Source organism: Cryptomeria japonica, chromosome 9 (assembly GCF_030272615.1).
Source record: "Cryptomeria japonica chromosome 9, Sugi_1.0, whole genome shotgun sequence".
In the NCBI taxonomy this organism is placed as follows: Eukaryota; Viridiplantae; Streptophyta; class Pinopsida; order Cupressales; family Cupressaceae; genus Cryptomeria; species Cryptomeria japonica.
In genome coordinates this window covers 702,180,876-702,195,273 of record NC_081413.1, presented here as the reverse complement: position 1 = coordinate 702,195,273, position 14,398 = coordinate 702,180,876, and positions in this window count along the sequence as shown.

Here is a 14,398-nt window from a genome sequence, read left to right as displayed (position 1 = left end):
ATGAGCATCGACATTACAAGCAAGTCTACATGGAAAATGATACCATCGAAGACCTCGACAAAATCATTAACTTATTCAATATCCCAACCAACCTTGATGATACCTCCATCCTTACACTTACAATAGCTGAACTCGACCCACCCAATGCTTCCTTACCACTCGTCTTGTTAGGGTTTCAAGCAGATTCGAAGCAAATATGAACTAACAACTATATGCAAATTTAAATACAAAAGATAAAGAAATAAAACAGGACATAGATAACATAGAGATTTAACGTGGTTCACCCAGAATGGGTTACGTCCAACATGCACAGTCATCCAATCTTTCTTATTATCCAGCAAAAATAGTACATCAACCTTACAATGCCTTAAGCATCCCGATCGCTTATAACATGCATTTTTAGGGAAAAAACAAAGTCGGCCTTTTTAGGGTTTTATTACAATGTCGATTTTCATCAACAAAAAAATGGCAAAATTTTTTTTCTCGAGGGCTACCGCCCTCGAACCCCCGTAGCTTCGCCCCCAAACCCCCACCCAGGGCCCAGCCTGGCCTCGAACCTCGGCGAGGATATGTGCTGAGTGTATAATACTTTACTGATCAGTTGCCACATTTCAACATGTCTTTCCTGACCTTATAGACTGGGATGAACCTAAAAATCATGACATACCAATTTTCCCAAATGATGATTCCATTATCCATTACTTATGTACCGTCAACCCAGAAACAGACTCTACCAACAAACAAAGTAATGGCATCTGTAATCAGGGGAGTGCCAAGTCTCTCAATTGCAAAAATGAAAGAAATAAAGGATCTACTGCTGAAAACCAGTCAATGGCAGCACTAGATCACAAAAAAGTAAAAATAAAGGACGCATCTGCAGGTGAAAACCTTTTTGAGGCACCTAAAGATGGGAGACTTGACACTCTTCCTGAACACTACTAGGAGTGATTACCCATATTGATTGAGCCCACTCAATCAATCAACATTGGTACAACATAAGCAACCAAAAACATACACCTAGAAGAATCTTTAACAAAGGAAGAAAAATAAGAGTTTATCAAATTTTTCAAAGAAAAGCAAATCAATTTTGCTTGGTCATATGCAGATATGCTGGGGATTTATCCACACTTAATCATGCATCACTTATCCATTGCTCTAGGAGCTAAGCCAGTTAAGAAAAAAATGAGAAAGATGAATCCACATATAGCACTCATGGTCAAAGCTGAGCTAAAGAAACTATTAGATGTTGAATTTATTCGGCCTATAGACTATGCTAAATGGATTTCCAACATTGTGCCAGTTTCAAAACCAGATGGCAACATCAGGATATGTACCAATTTTAGAGATGTCAATAAAGCCTATCCAAAGGGTGACTTTCCTTTACCCAGTATTAACATAATTGTAGACCTCATGGCAAGCCATGCAATGTTATCACTAATGGACGGTTTTTCTGGCTATAATCAAATTAAGATAGCTCTAGAGGATCAATATAAAACAATGTTTACCTATCCTTGGTTGAAGTATTGTTGGAATGTGATGCCTTTTGGCTAAAAGAATGCTGGGGCAACTTATCAATGAGCAATGACAACAATATTTCATGACATGATGCATACCTTTATGGAGGACTATGTGGATGATTTACTAGCTAAGTCATTTACCTGAGCAGAACATCTAGGCATATTAGAGAATTTTTTTGAAAGATTGGAGATATTTCAAGTCAGGCTCAACCCTAAGAAGTGTGTCTTCGGGGTAACATCAGGAAAGTTATTAGGCTACATGGTATCAAAAAAAGGCATTGAAGTAGATCTAGCAAAGGTACAAGCCATCATGGAGATGCCACCACCTAAGAACATCAACCAACTTAGATCCTTGTAGGGACGACTCCAATCAATCAGACGATTCATCACCCAATTAACAGATAAAAGTCTACCATTCAATCATTTGCTACATAAGAATTTACCATTCAGATGAGAAGACAAATGTGCAAAATCATTCTACCAAATCAAGCAATATCTAATGAACCCACCAGTTCTGGTACCACCCATAGCAGGGAAGCCACTTATTCTCTACATATCAACAACATACATATCATTGGGGGTACAATTAGCACAAGAAAATCAAGAAGGAAAAGAAAGAGCTATCTATTACATCAGCAGAAATTTGAATGGATATGAGCTCAATTATACATTCATTGAGAAGGCTTGTTTGACAGTAGTATTTGCTTCTCAAAAGTTCTGACACTACATGCTAGCTCACACAATCAAGCTAGTAGCAAAAATTGACCCTCTGAAATACTTACTTAGCAAAGCAGCTCTCACAGGTAGATTGGCTAAATGGGTAATGATTCTCAGTGAATTTGATAGCCACTACACAGAGCGTCGAGCTATCAAAGGACAAGTAATTGCAGATCAATTAGCTGATGCACCACTACCAGATAAACAACCAATGGAGATCAAATTTCTAGATAGGGATGTTCTTACTATTACCACCAAGCAATGGACCCTATAATTTGATGGTTCCTACACTCAACCAAGGACACACCCGAAGGACACACCATACCAAGATCATATAGACCCATGTTTCCATGCATAAATAACATTGCTGAGTATGAGGCACTGGTTATAGGGATCAAAATAGTCGTGGAATGGAGAATCACAGAATTGAAAGTCTATGGAGATTCACAACTAGTCCTTAATCAAATCAACAATGACTATGAGAGGAAAGATGACAAGTTGCTACCATACAAATGAATGGTGGATGATTTCAAATAGTATTTTGTACACATCACCTTCGACCAAATACCCAGGTTGGACAATAGAGAAGCTGATGCAATGGCTACTATCGCTTCACTGCTATAAATTCTAGAACAACATAGTCATTATGAGTTTTTGGTAGAGCAACTGTTTTCCCCAGCCTATGACAATTCCGCATCCCATATTATCTATGCCTTAAACAATTCAGACTCTCTGTTATACGAAACAATATACGACTATCTCAAAACCAATACCCTACCCATTGACCTATCTCAAAATAAAAAACGTAACTTTATCCGACAAGCCGCTCGTTACACTCTGACTGCTAATACTCTTTACCATCGAGGTCTAGATGGTACTCTTCTTTGTTGTCTTGATCATAACAAATTTGACTCTACTTTACAAGAGCTTCACAAAGGTATTTGTGGCACACATTCAAGTGGTCCTCCTCTTGCTAAAAGACTTCTAAGAATGGGATATTGCTGGCCGATAATGGAAAAAGATTCCTATCATTTTGCAAAGAAATGTCCTAAATGCCAAATCCATGGCAATCTTATACATGCACCAGCATAGGAATTGCAATCATTTACAACATCCTAGCCCTTTTGCCAGTGGGGACTGGACTTAGTCGGTAAAATACACCCTTCATCTTCAAATGGACATAAGTTCATTATCACTGCAACATAATATTTTACCAAATGGATTGAAGCGGTCCCCATGACCACAATGAATGGAAAACAAATTGCCTCTTTCATTCTTAATTATCTGATCTGAAGATATGGCATTCCAAGTTCCATCATCACAGATAATGGATGACCTTTTAAAAACTAGGATGTGCGAGAACTATGTGAATGATTCAAAATCCAACATCATTTCTCTACACCTTACTACCCATAGGGGAATGGTCAAGCAGAGGCATCCAAAAAAACAATATTGAAAATCCATCACTCAGAGTATGGATCGGAAGCAATTTTACCCCTTGAGGTAGAAATTCCATCACTCAGAGTATCTTTGAAAGGCCTAATTCCAGATGAAGAGTATCGAGTAAACCGACTGCAAGAGATAGAAATTCTAGATGAAAAATGACAACATGCCTATACTCACCTCAAAGCATATCAACAACGCATGTGCCAAAGCTACAATCACAAGGTCATCCTTCAGATTTTTAAAATTGGTGATCTAGTACTCAAAGAAAATCCCAAAAATCAACAGGATCATGAAAAAAAAGGGAAATTTGAACCTAACTGGTTGGGTCCCTATGTCATCATATCAACCTATGGATTAGGTGCCTATCAGCTAACAACTTCAGAAGGAGATGTTCTTGATGAACCAACCAACAACTTCCATTTGAAGAAATACTATACTTGTGCAGTCTACTGTATGGAAAAGTCAAAAAAAAAAAAAAAAATCAAAAAATCAGAAAAATACACAAAGATGCACTAAAAACAACTGGTGAAAACCTAGCAGCAAATGCTACTTGTGAGAGAACAACTCCTCTATCTATTCTTACTATCAAAATTTTATATCCATGATCAAGCACCACCGGCCATCACCCAACAGTTTATCAAACTAGCATTATCTAGGACATACTTAGCGTAGTCACTGTCCTTCTTTCTTCACATATCATTTCATCATATCCCACCATGGCTTGGTAATCATTGTACATATCCACATTAGGTGGTAAATTTAGCTAGGGGGAACATTGATCAACATTCTGTCCTAAATCAAAACTTGCAACAGACTCAGAGCATCATGTCCGAACACAAAAGAACAAAACATTGATACACAACAAATTCATAACACACGATGGATGATTTTCTGAAGTATCAAATGTTTACATCTTGCATGAAGTTTTGACTATTTTTGCACTTGAACTTTTTTTGAACTATTGGATCCTCTAAAAATTTTCTCAATAATGCATCGAGCTAGAGAAAGTAATTGGGACTCCAATATTTTTTAGTTTTTTGTCTGTGAGGCAATCACTTGTACTGTGCAAATTATTGTCTTGAGACATGATTCAAAGCATATCACTGAAGACACGATTCCACTTTGTGCATACAAATAATTTAATCTTGTCTATTTATACGCAAGCCACACTCAGGTCATCTTGGTTCAATTATACCTCAACGCTGGTACCATCTTGCAAAATAAAAAATCATGTAAATTTTTCTTATGTTATTATGGTTCAATTATACCATTATACTTGTATAAATTTTCAACATATCCAAATAGCTCAATGATGATAAAAAAAAAGAAAGCAACAATATGTGACTATACAGGAATGATAAATGGAAGAATGAGGATGATCAATTAGTTGCATATCATTTTACAATTAGTTGCCTATCATTTCACAATTAGTTACATATCATTATCATTATCATACATCTTATTTTCAAGATACATCTCATATCATTATCATTATCATACATCTCATTTTCAAGATACATCATTATCATTTTCAAGATACATCTCACATCATTATCATTTATCATACATCTCATTTTCAAGATACATCTCACATCATTTTCAAAATACATCTCATAAATCATGCATCATCCAATCATATCCATCAAATATCCAAACACATACATCTATCTAAAAGCATTTGCATCATTATCATAGAATTATCAAAATAATATATAAAGCATCATTCATCAAACACATCACATGTGGATCAAAGAACACAGTGTTGTATATATATATCTCAAAAATGATCAAGTATACAAAAGATGTCATGTCTATCCCAAATACAATGAATGCTCAAAATACAATAGAGACATGGTCTCTCAGGTATGACTATCTCTTGAGGGTGAAGGTCTTGCGACAGATATCCCAGCACCTGGATCTCTAGGTGGATCATGTCGAGGTGGCCCAATCACACCTCTACTCTCTGTCCCTGACTAACTAGCATTAAAAATAGGGGCCCTCTACTCTCTGGGGACTAGGTCCTCATACAACCGCCTATAGTACTTGACTACCATGGTAGTGTGCCGTATCTCCCTCAGTGTGTCTTGCATCAGGGCACCCACTGTCGCTCTCTGCAGTCTCTCTGCAACCTCCTCTGCTCGACCCCGATGCTCTCTCTCTGTGTCCTGCTTTGTGGTAAGTTGAGTAATCTAACGCTGATGTGCCAATAATTGCGTCAGTAGATGCTACACTAACAACTGTAAGGATCTGATCTGAGCATCCTCTCGATGAGTGGGAATCTGAATCTGGAGGGGTACCTATGTTGTGGTACCCCCTGTCCCTCTCCCTGTCCTCGACACTGGTGGGGGTAGCACATTTGACCTCCTCCTTTGGGTAGGCCGTCTAAAATCATCCATCCCACCCACCGTAGCTATAACCTCCCCTGCTCACCCACCATCACCTCCAATCACCTAACATCCCCTCCCTCTATCCTCTGCTACCCATCGCGCTACTCTCTATCCCCACATCCCTCTATCTAAACCAACTCCACCTCTATCTCCTCTCCCTGCTCTATCGAAATGCCGACCTTGGCCACCTCCTCCACCATCTCCACCATCATCACCTCCACCATCCTCCTCTCCCTCCTCTCCCTCCTCTCTCCATCTCTCTAGCCTCTCGGGCTGCTCATCCTCATCATCATCAAAAGTGAGAATAATCTCCGCTGGATCAGATATCCTGGCCACAACATGAGCCACAAAAGCGCTAAAAACTCCTCAGTCATCCCCGCATCCACTACCCTATAGGCATAGTCCCATATCTGGTCGGCTAGGTGCATGTACTCCTCCACTGCCGCAACACTATCAATGGTTGGGCCCCACTTTGGCACATCCTACCTCCATCGAGCATATAAGCATGCTTCCTATGGTATACCCCACTGTCATCCATACTACCGCTGAACTCGGTTGTGTAGAAATCTCTCGATCACAAAGGGCATCTGCCCTATCAAAAATTGGGACATATACACAAGGCATCTCTATCCCATCCTCTTCCCACACCTCACACTCCATATACGGTCTCCAAACAACCATATCGATATTATCAAGCACCCTCCTCCAATGCTCTAGTTTGCCCAGCTTACACTGGACAACTATCCCTGTGTATCCATATGCATAGGCACGCCCAATTGGCCTATCCTTGTTTACAAGTGGCCTTGTTGCGGGAATGTGCTCCCACGCCCATACCTATAACAAAATAACCCCGACTATTAAACTACTATACCCCAAGTATACCACCTGATGTAAATCTCTATATAAGTGGGCTAACATAGCGGAACCCCATGCAAATCGACGACCCTGTGTCACCATATCCTCTAGGACCAACCCTCATCCCACTACCAGTCCCTTTGACCTACGGTCAGGACACAACAAGCCACCTACAAAACCAGCTAGTACTGATGGTAGTGGGGCATAGTATAAATCAATAAACTCCTGCCAGGGGATCTCATATCCACAAATCATATCATCCTGTAGAATCCGGCGAAGCGCCTCTGTCCCGCCCTCCTTAGTCTGCTCATATGGAAATAGTGCACCTACCACAGGAATCTACAAAATCCAATAGCAATCCTCTGGTGTAACTATAATCTCACCTGTAGCCAAATGAAAGGTGTTGGTGTCTAGTGCAGGAGCACCCTTCAAAGGGCTCCCACCATTTGTTTTTGTTTGTGCTTTTTCTTCTCAATGAAGCCATTGTATATAGAATAAGAGCTATGTGCTCATGGGTCCTAGTTAGGGTCCTAGTTGAGGTCTTAGGGTCATAAGTCAAGATTGAGATTTTCTTGAAAATAGAGGGTATGTGTGCCTTTGAGGTGTTTAGGGGTCCTTCATAGCATGGTAGTGTCCTTAGGTTGGCCCAATGTTGGTCTAGGAGTCAAGAAAAGCAACATTGGGAAAGTTGCTCAAAAGTTGCAAAAGTTGCATGACAACTTTAAAAAGTTGTCAAGCAACTTTTTCACCTAGTGGCCAAAATTCTTAGTTTGGCATGGAAAAACCTAATATGGGCACATAGACCAAGGAGAGGGTAGTATAAGTACTTGAAAACCCTAAGTTAATGGGTGGATGTCAGATATTGTACAGCACAAGAAAACTAATTGACTGTGACTGCAATTTTTGTTGCCAGTCGGCACAAATGGAGTAAAGAAAGATCATTAATGGATTGATTTTCATGCAAAACTATGTGGAGTGTCTTGTATGGTGTGTTCATTTTCATTTTGAGCAATTAGATCAGGTTTTGGTTTGTAAGTGAGGTGTGTTTGTAAATAGTTTGTAATTTGCATTCTCTCTGTCCAGTTTTGGACTGGTTTGAATAAATGGGCTCATAACTCCATTCCCCATTGTGGAATCACCATGAAACCATGGGGAATGAGAGTAAAGATCCTGTACCATAGTTCAATGCAAACAGGGCCCTTGAAAATACAAGGAGGCCATATAAGGACCCATTCCTAGGCGAGATTGGATAGTGCTCGACTAGGAAGGGTCAAGTTGTAGAGGTCTTGGAGAGCAAGGAAGGACAGAGAAGAAGGCACCCTTTGGAGGAGTTGTAGAGGGGTGAATGAATCATCATTGGTGTGAAGGAGGAGCCTCCACCAATCCAGAAAAGGTGGCTAAATCACAAAACATACACTGTGACCCAGGCAGACCATAAAAACCCTCACAAAACCCTTAAGAACCCCAAAATTTGCCCAAGGCACTGTACGGCCACTTGGAGGCCCAAAACTAGAGAAATCCTTGAGCCCTTTCCAAATGAATGGTAGTCCATTTTGGGAGTTTGGGTTGTTTGTGCATCGTTTGCAAGAGAGAGCCCTAAAAGTCCGGATTGGAGGCCTAATAGGGGCTTTTCCTTGTAGCCCTATTTTGTGGGAAATGAGCAAAAAGGTGGAATCGGTAGGAGGGATGAAGGTTGCAACTTCTTAGGGACATATGGATGGATCTAAAACATGGTTTAAGACCTATCCTAACCTTGCTAGGACCTAGGAAGCAGTAGGACAAGCCAAGCCCTTATTAGCCATAGTAAGGGGTTTTGAGTCTCATGAGTAGGTGAGACCTTAGGAACAACATTGCAACTCATTGGTGGGTGGATTGGGCAAGGTCAAAGGATTCCTGAAGCAAGGGAAGTCCTAGAGACCCTAGGGTGTGAAGAGAGCACCAGGTGATCCAAGGGAAGGATCCAAGAGCATAGACTAGGCTAGTCTGTCCCAAATCCCATCCCATCAGATTGGTATCAGAGCCATTTAAAGGTTTGGTGGACCGTGTATGTCTCTGTATTCTGGTAAATCAGTAGGGGAAAGCACAATGGTCACTAATGTAGTGCTAGCTAGGGAGGTAGAAGAACAGAAGGAGAAGAATAGACTCCTTGAAGAATTTGTGAGTGAGATAAGGGATAAGCTGCAGGAAGTGGTGGATCAGAGGACACAAGGACCTTGGGGTGAAGACACCAAAGATAAAGGAAAGAAAACCATTGACATAGATGACATTATACCTGAACTAGATCACTTGTTTAATGAAGAACCAATTGTAAAGGCTATCAAGGCTTTGAACACCAAAGCTTTTGAAGGATTGCCACATTTCAGTGGAAGGATGGAAATTGATACTGTCATGGAATGGATTGAGGGCATGGAAAACCACTTTGAGTGTGAGGGAGTGATAGAGGCTCAAAAGGTTAAGGTTGCCAAATCAAGATTAAGGGGAGCAACTTTGACATGGTGGAAGTACCTGCAAGAAGAGAGAGTTAGCATGGGGAAGCTACCTATTGCCAATTGGAAAGCTATGGTGGGTAAGATCAAAGAGAACTACTTGCCAAAGGATTATGAAGTCCAACTTCATAAGAAGAGACAGGGCTTGAAGCAAAAAGACCTTGATGTGACCTCCTACATAGAAGAATTTCAAAAACTTTGTCTTAGATCCAAAGTCCAAGAAGATGAATCTATTAAGGTGGCTTGGTATCTAAGCGGCCTAAAGTCCAACATTCAAGAGGAGATAAGCCAATGGACTCCTACTACTATTCAAAAATGTCATCAGCTTGCTGTCAAGGTGGAAGAGAGGAACAAAAGGAAAGGAGACTCCAATAACAGGGGTAGAGGCAGAGGTAGAGAACAAGTGAATCACCGAGGTGGTTACCAAAGCAAGGCAAATGAGCAAAGGAACCAAGGAGAAGCCAAGTTGACTGAACATGGCAGTGAAACCAATCTTAGAGGGGGCCATTCTAGAGGAAGAGGTGCACAAGGTGGTCCAAGTAGGGGTAGAGGTACTGGCAGGGGTAACTCCTACTTTGCAACTATGAAGTGTTACAACTGTGGACAATTGGGACACCTGGCATACAGATGCCCTGTCAAGCCTACCTCATCAAACAATGGAAAGAGGGTTGCTTATGCACATGAAGACACATCAAGCAACAAGACACCTGAAGTGGACCATATTGAATCAGAGACTGGAGAGAATCTGATGTTCAATAGGGTCTTGATAAGACAGCCAATCAAGAATGAACCTAAGCATAGGAGCGCATTGTTTATGGTGAGATGCAAGATCCTAGGTAAAGTTTTCAAGGTGATAGTTGATTCGGGGTCAACTGATAACATAATATCAGAGGAGGCAACCAAAAAGTTGAAACTCACAAGGATACCCCACACTAACCCATACAAGGTGACATGGTTGAATCATGAGCAAAGTATGCTAGTCAATGAACAGACTTGGTTAGAGTTTTCTATTGGAGGATACAAGGATAAGATCCTTTGTGATGTGTTACCTATGGATGCCTATCACCTATTACTAGGTAGACCCTGACAATTTGATAGGAAGGTGATCTATGATGGAGAGGAGAACTCCATTTCATTCAAGGACAACAAGACCTTTAAGATTCAGTCTTTGATAGAGAATGAAGAGGGAACTTCAAGAACACCTAGTGTCTTATTGGCTACTGGTCAAGAGTTCTTAAACTTTCTATATGAGGAGGAGATAGTGAAGTGTTCCATCTTTGTAAAACCAAAGGAGGAAGAAGACAAGTTGCAGGCAAAAGTACCCAAGGAGGTGAAGCAAATGTTGCAAGAGTATAAGGACATAGTGAGTGATGGAACACCTGCAACACTCCCACCAAGAAGGTCTATAAGCCATCAAATAGACTTTGTTCCCAGAGCATCCCTACCTAACAAAGCTTCATACAAGCTCTCACCTGATCAAAACAAGGAGGTAGCAAGGCAAGTGTAGGAGTTATTGGAACAATGATTGATTATGAAGAGCATCAGCCCATGTGCAATCCTGATAGTGCTAGCATCAAAGAAGGGAGGCAAGTGGACACTTTGCATTGACTTAAGGGCAATCAATAGGATCACCATAAGGTATAGGTTTCCTATTCCTAGAATGGAGGATTTGATGGACTGTTTAGGAGGTGCTATGTATTTTACCAAGTTGGATCTTAAAAGTGGTTATCACCAGATTAGAATCAACGAGGGAGATGAGTGGAAGACTACTTTCAAGACCACAGAAGGATTGTATGAATGGCTTGTGATGCCATTTGGACTCACCAATGCCCCAAGCACCTTCATGAGGTTGATGAATGAGGTGTTAAAAGACTTCACAGGCACATTTGTGGTGGTGTACCTAGATGACATTCTCATCTATAGTAGAACCAAAGAGGAGCAACTTGAGCATTTGAGGTTAGTCTTAGAGAGGTTGCACAAGGAGAAGTTATCCATCAACCTAGAGAAGTGTGACTTCTTGAAGCAAGAGCTAGTCTACTTAGGATTTGTGGTGTCTAAGGGAACCTTGAAAATGGATCCAAGCAAAGTGGAGGCAATCTTGAATTGGCTTGCACCTAGAACAGGGACTGAAGTTAGGAGTTTCCATGGTTTAGCCCAATTCTATAGAAAGTTTGTGAGGAACTTCAATGGCATATGTGCACCAGTCCTTGATACCATAAAAGGAGGCCTTAAAACTAAGTTTAAATGGGCTGAGTAGGCTGACAAAGCATTTCAATTGTTAAAGAAAGAAGTAGCCACAAAACCTATCCTTCTCCTACCTACTTTTGATAAGCTATTCACTTTGGAGTGTGACGCAAGTGGAATTGCAGTAGGGGGTGTATTGAGTCAAGAGGGAAGACCTGTGGCATTTTTCAGTGAGAAGCTCAATGAAGCAAAGAAGAAGTACTCAACCTATGACCTAGAGTTGTATGCATTAGTGCAGTCTCTTAAAAAATGGAGGCATTACCTACTTCCAAAGGAATTTGTGGTGTTCACAGACAACCAGGCATTGAGTTACATTAACACTCAAGAGAAGCTTAGCAACAGGAATTTGAAATGGATGGAATACCTTCAATCCTTCACCTTCACCATCAAGCATAAGAAGGGGCAACTCAACAAGGTGGCAGATGCATTAAGCAGGAAGTTGTTAACAGTTCAAGAACTACAGTTACAAAGCTTAGGAATAGAAGGTTTCAAGGACCTCTATGAAGGAGATGAAGACTTCTCATAAGCTTACAAGGTTTGCAAGGAGTTTGGGAACCATTTCCATGGTGAGTATGCAGATTACACTCTCCAAAATGGTCTCTTGTTCAAGGGTAATCAGTTGTGTGTGCCAAGAGGATCCATGAGGGAAAACCTCATCCAAGAGAAACACAATGGCAGTTTAAGTGGACACTTTGGAGTCAACAAAACCTTGAATTTAGTATAGAGGTACTACCATTGGCCCAAGTTTCCAAGAGATGTGAAGAGGTATGTGGAGCAATGTGGTGTGTGTCAAAGAGCAAAAGGAGGATTAAGCAATGTTGGTCTCTATCAACCATTACCAGTCCCAAATAGACCTTGGGAATGTATAAGCATGGAATCTGTAGTAGGACTACCCAAGACAAAGACAAGTATGGACAACATCTATGTGGTAGTAGATAGATTTTCCAAGATGAGCCATTTCATTCCATGTAAAACTACACATGATGCTAGCTATGTTGCACATCTCTTCTTTAAGGAGATTGTGAGGATTCATGGACTCCCTTTAAGCATTGTTTCAGACAGGGACAACAAGTTCATGGGCCATTTTTGGCAAACATTATGGAGGAGACTTGGAACTAACCTCTCATTTAGCTCAACTTACCATCCACAAACTGATGGTCAAACTGAAGTCATCAATAGGGTGTTAGGTAACCTGTTGAGGTGTTTAACTAAGGAGTATGGATAGACATGGGACCTAATCATTCCTCAAGTAGAGTATGCATATAATGATAGTGTAAATAGGACCACTGGAAGAAGTCCTTTTGAGGTTGTCTATGGTAGACATCTAAGAGGAGTGTGTGAACTCAGGGAACTTGGTTCCATGGAGATGCAGAGTGGGCAAGTAGAGGACTTCACTCAAACCATCAAGGAAGTTCAAGAGAAATTCAAGAAAGCCATCCTTGAATCCACTCAAAAACTGAAAGAAAAAATGGATGAGAAAAGGAGAGAGGTTCAGTTCAAGGTGGGTGACTTTGTGATGGTCCATTTGAGCAAAGCTAGGATGCAAAGTGGTAAGCCTACCAAACTGCAAATAAAGAGGGTAGGACCTTGTAGAATTCTGGCAAAATATGGTGAGAATGCCTATAAGGTTGAACTTCCTTCAAACTTAGCCATTTCACTAGTCTTTAATGTTGTTGACTTGATCATGTACAAGGGTGAGATAGAAGGGCAGACTGAGAACCAAGCCAAGGTACTACAAGACTTGGATGTCAATGCCTTACCTCAAGTGAAGCAGCCTATAGCAGAGGAGATTTTGGAGTCAAGGGTGAAGAAGTCTACTAGATACCAAGTCTACATGGAGCACTTAGTGAAATGGGTAGGCCAACCTATATCTGAAGCTACTTGGGTGGAGGAGAGCAAGTTCAAGAAGCTTGGCATTGATCAGGCTCTTCTCACTCCCCTAATTTCTTAGTTTGTTGCAGAGGGGGAGTATGGTGTAGGAGAACCCCTCAAAGGGTTCCCACCATTTTTTTTGTTTGTGCTTTTGCTTCTCAATGAAACCATAGCATATAGAATAAGAGCTATGTGCTCATGGGTCCTAGTTAGGGTCCTAGTTGAGGTCTTAGGGTCATAAGTCAAGATTGAGATTTTCTTGAAAATAGAGGGTATGTGTGCCTTTGAGGTGTTTAGGGGTCCTTCATAGCATGGTAGTGTCCTTAGGTTGGCCCAATGTAGGTCTAGGAGTCAAGAAAAGCAAAATTGGGAAAGTTGCTCAAAAGTTGCATGACAACTTTTAAAAGCTGTCAAGCAACTTTTTCACCTAGTGGCCAAAATTCTTAGTTTGGCGTGGACAACCCTAATATGGGCACATAGACCAAGGAGAGGGTAGTATAAGTATTTTAAAACCCTAAGTTAATGGGTGGATGTCAGATATTGTATGGCACAAGAAAACTAACTGACTGTGACTGCAATTTTTGTTGCCAGTCGGCACAAATGGAGTAAAGAAAGATCATTAATGGATTGATTTTCATGAAAAACTATGTGGAGTGTCTTGTATGGTGTGTTAATTTTCATTTTGAGCAATTATATCAGGTTTTGGTTTGTAAGTGAGGTGTGTTTGTAAATAGTTTGTAATTTGCATTCTCTCTGTCCAGTTTTGGACTGGTTTGAATAAATGGGCTCATAACTCTATTCCCCATTGTGGAATCACCATGATACCATGGGTAATGAGAGTAAAGACCATATACCATAGTTCAATGCAAACAGG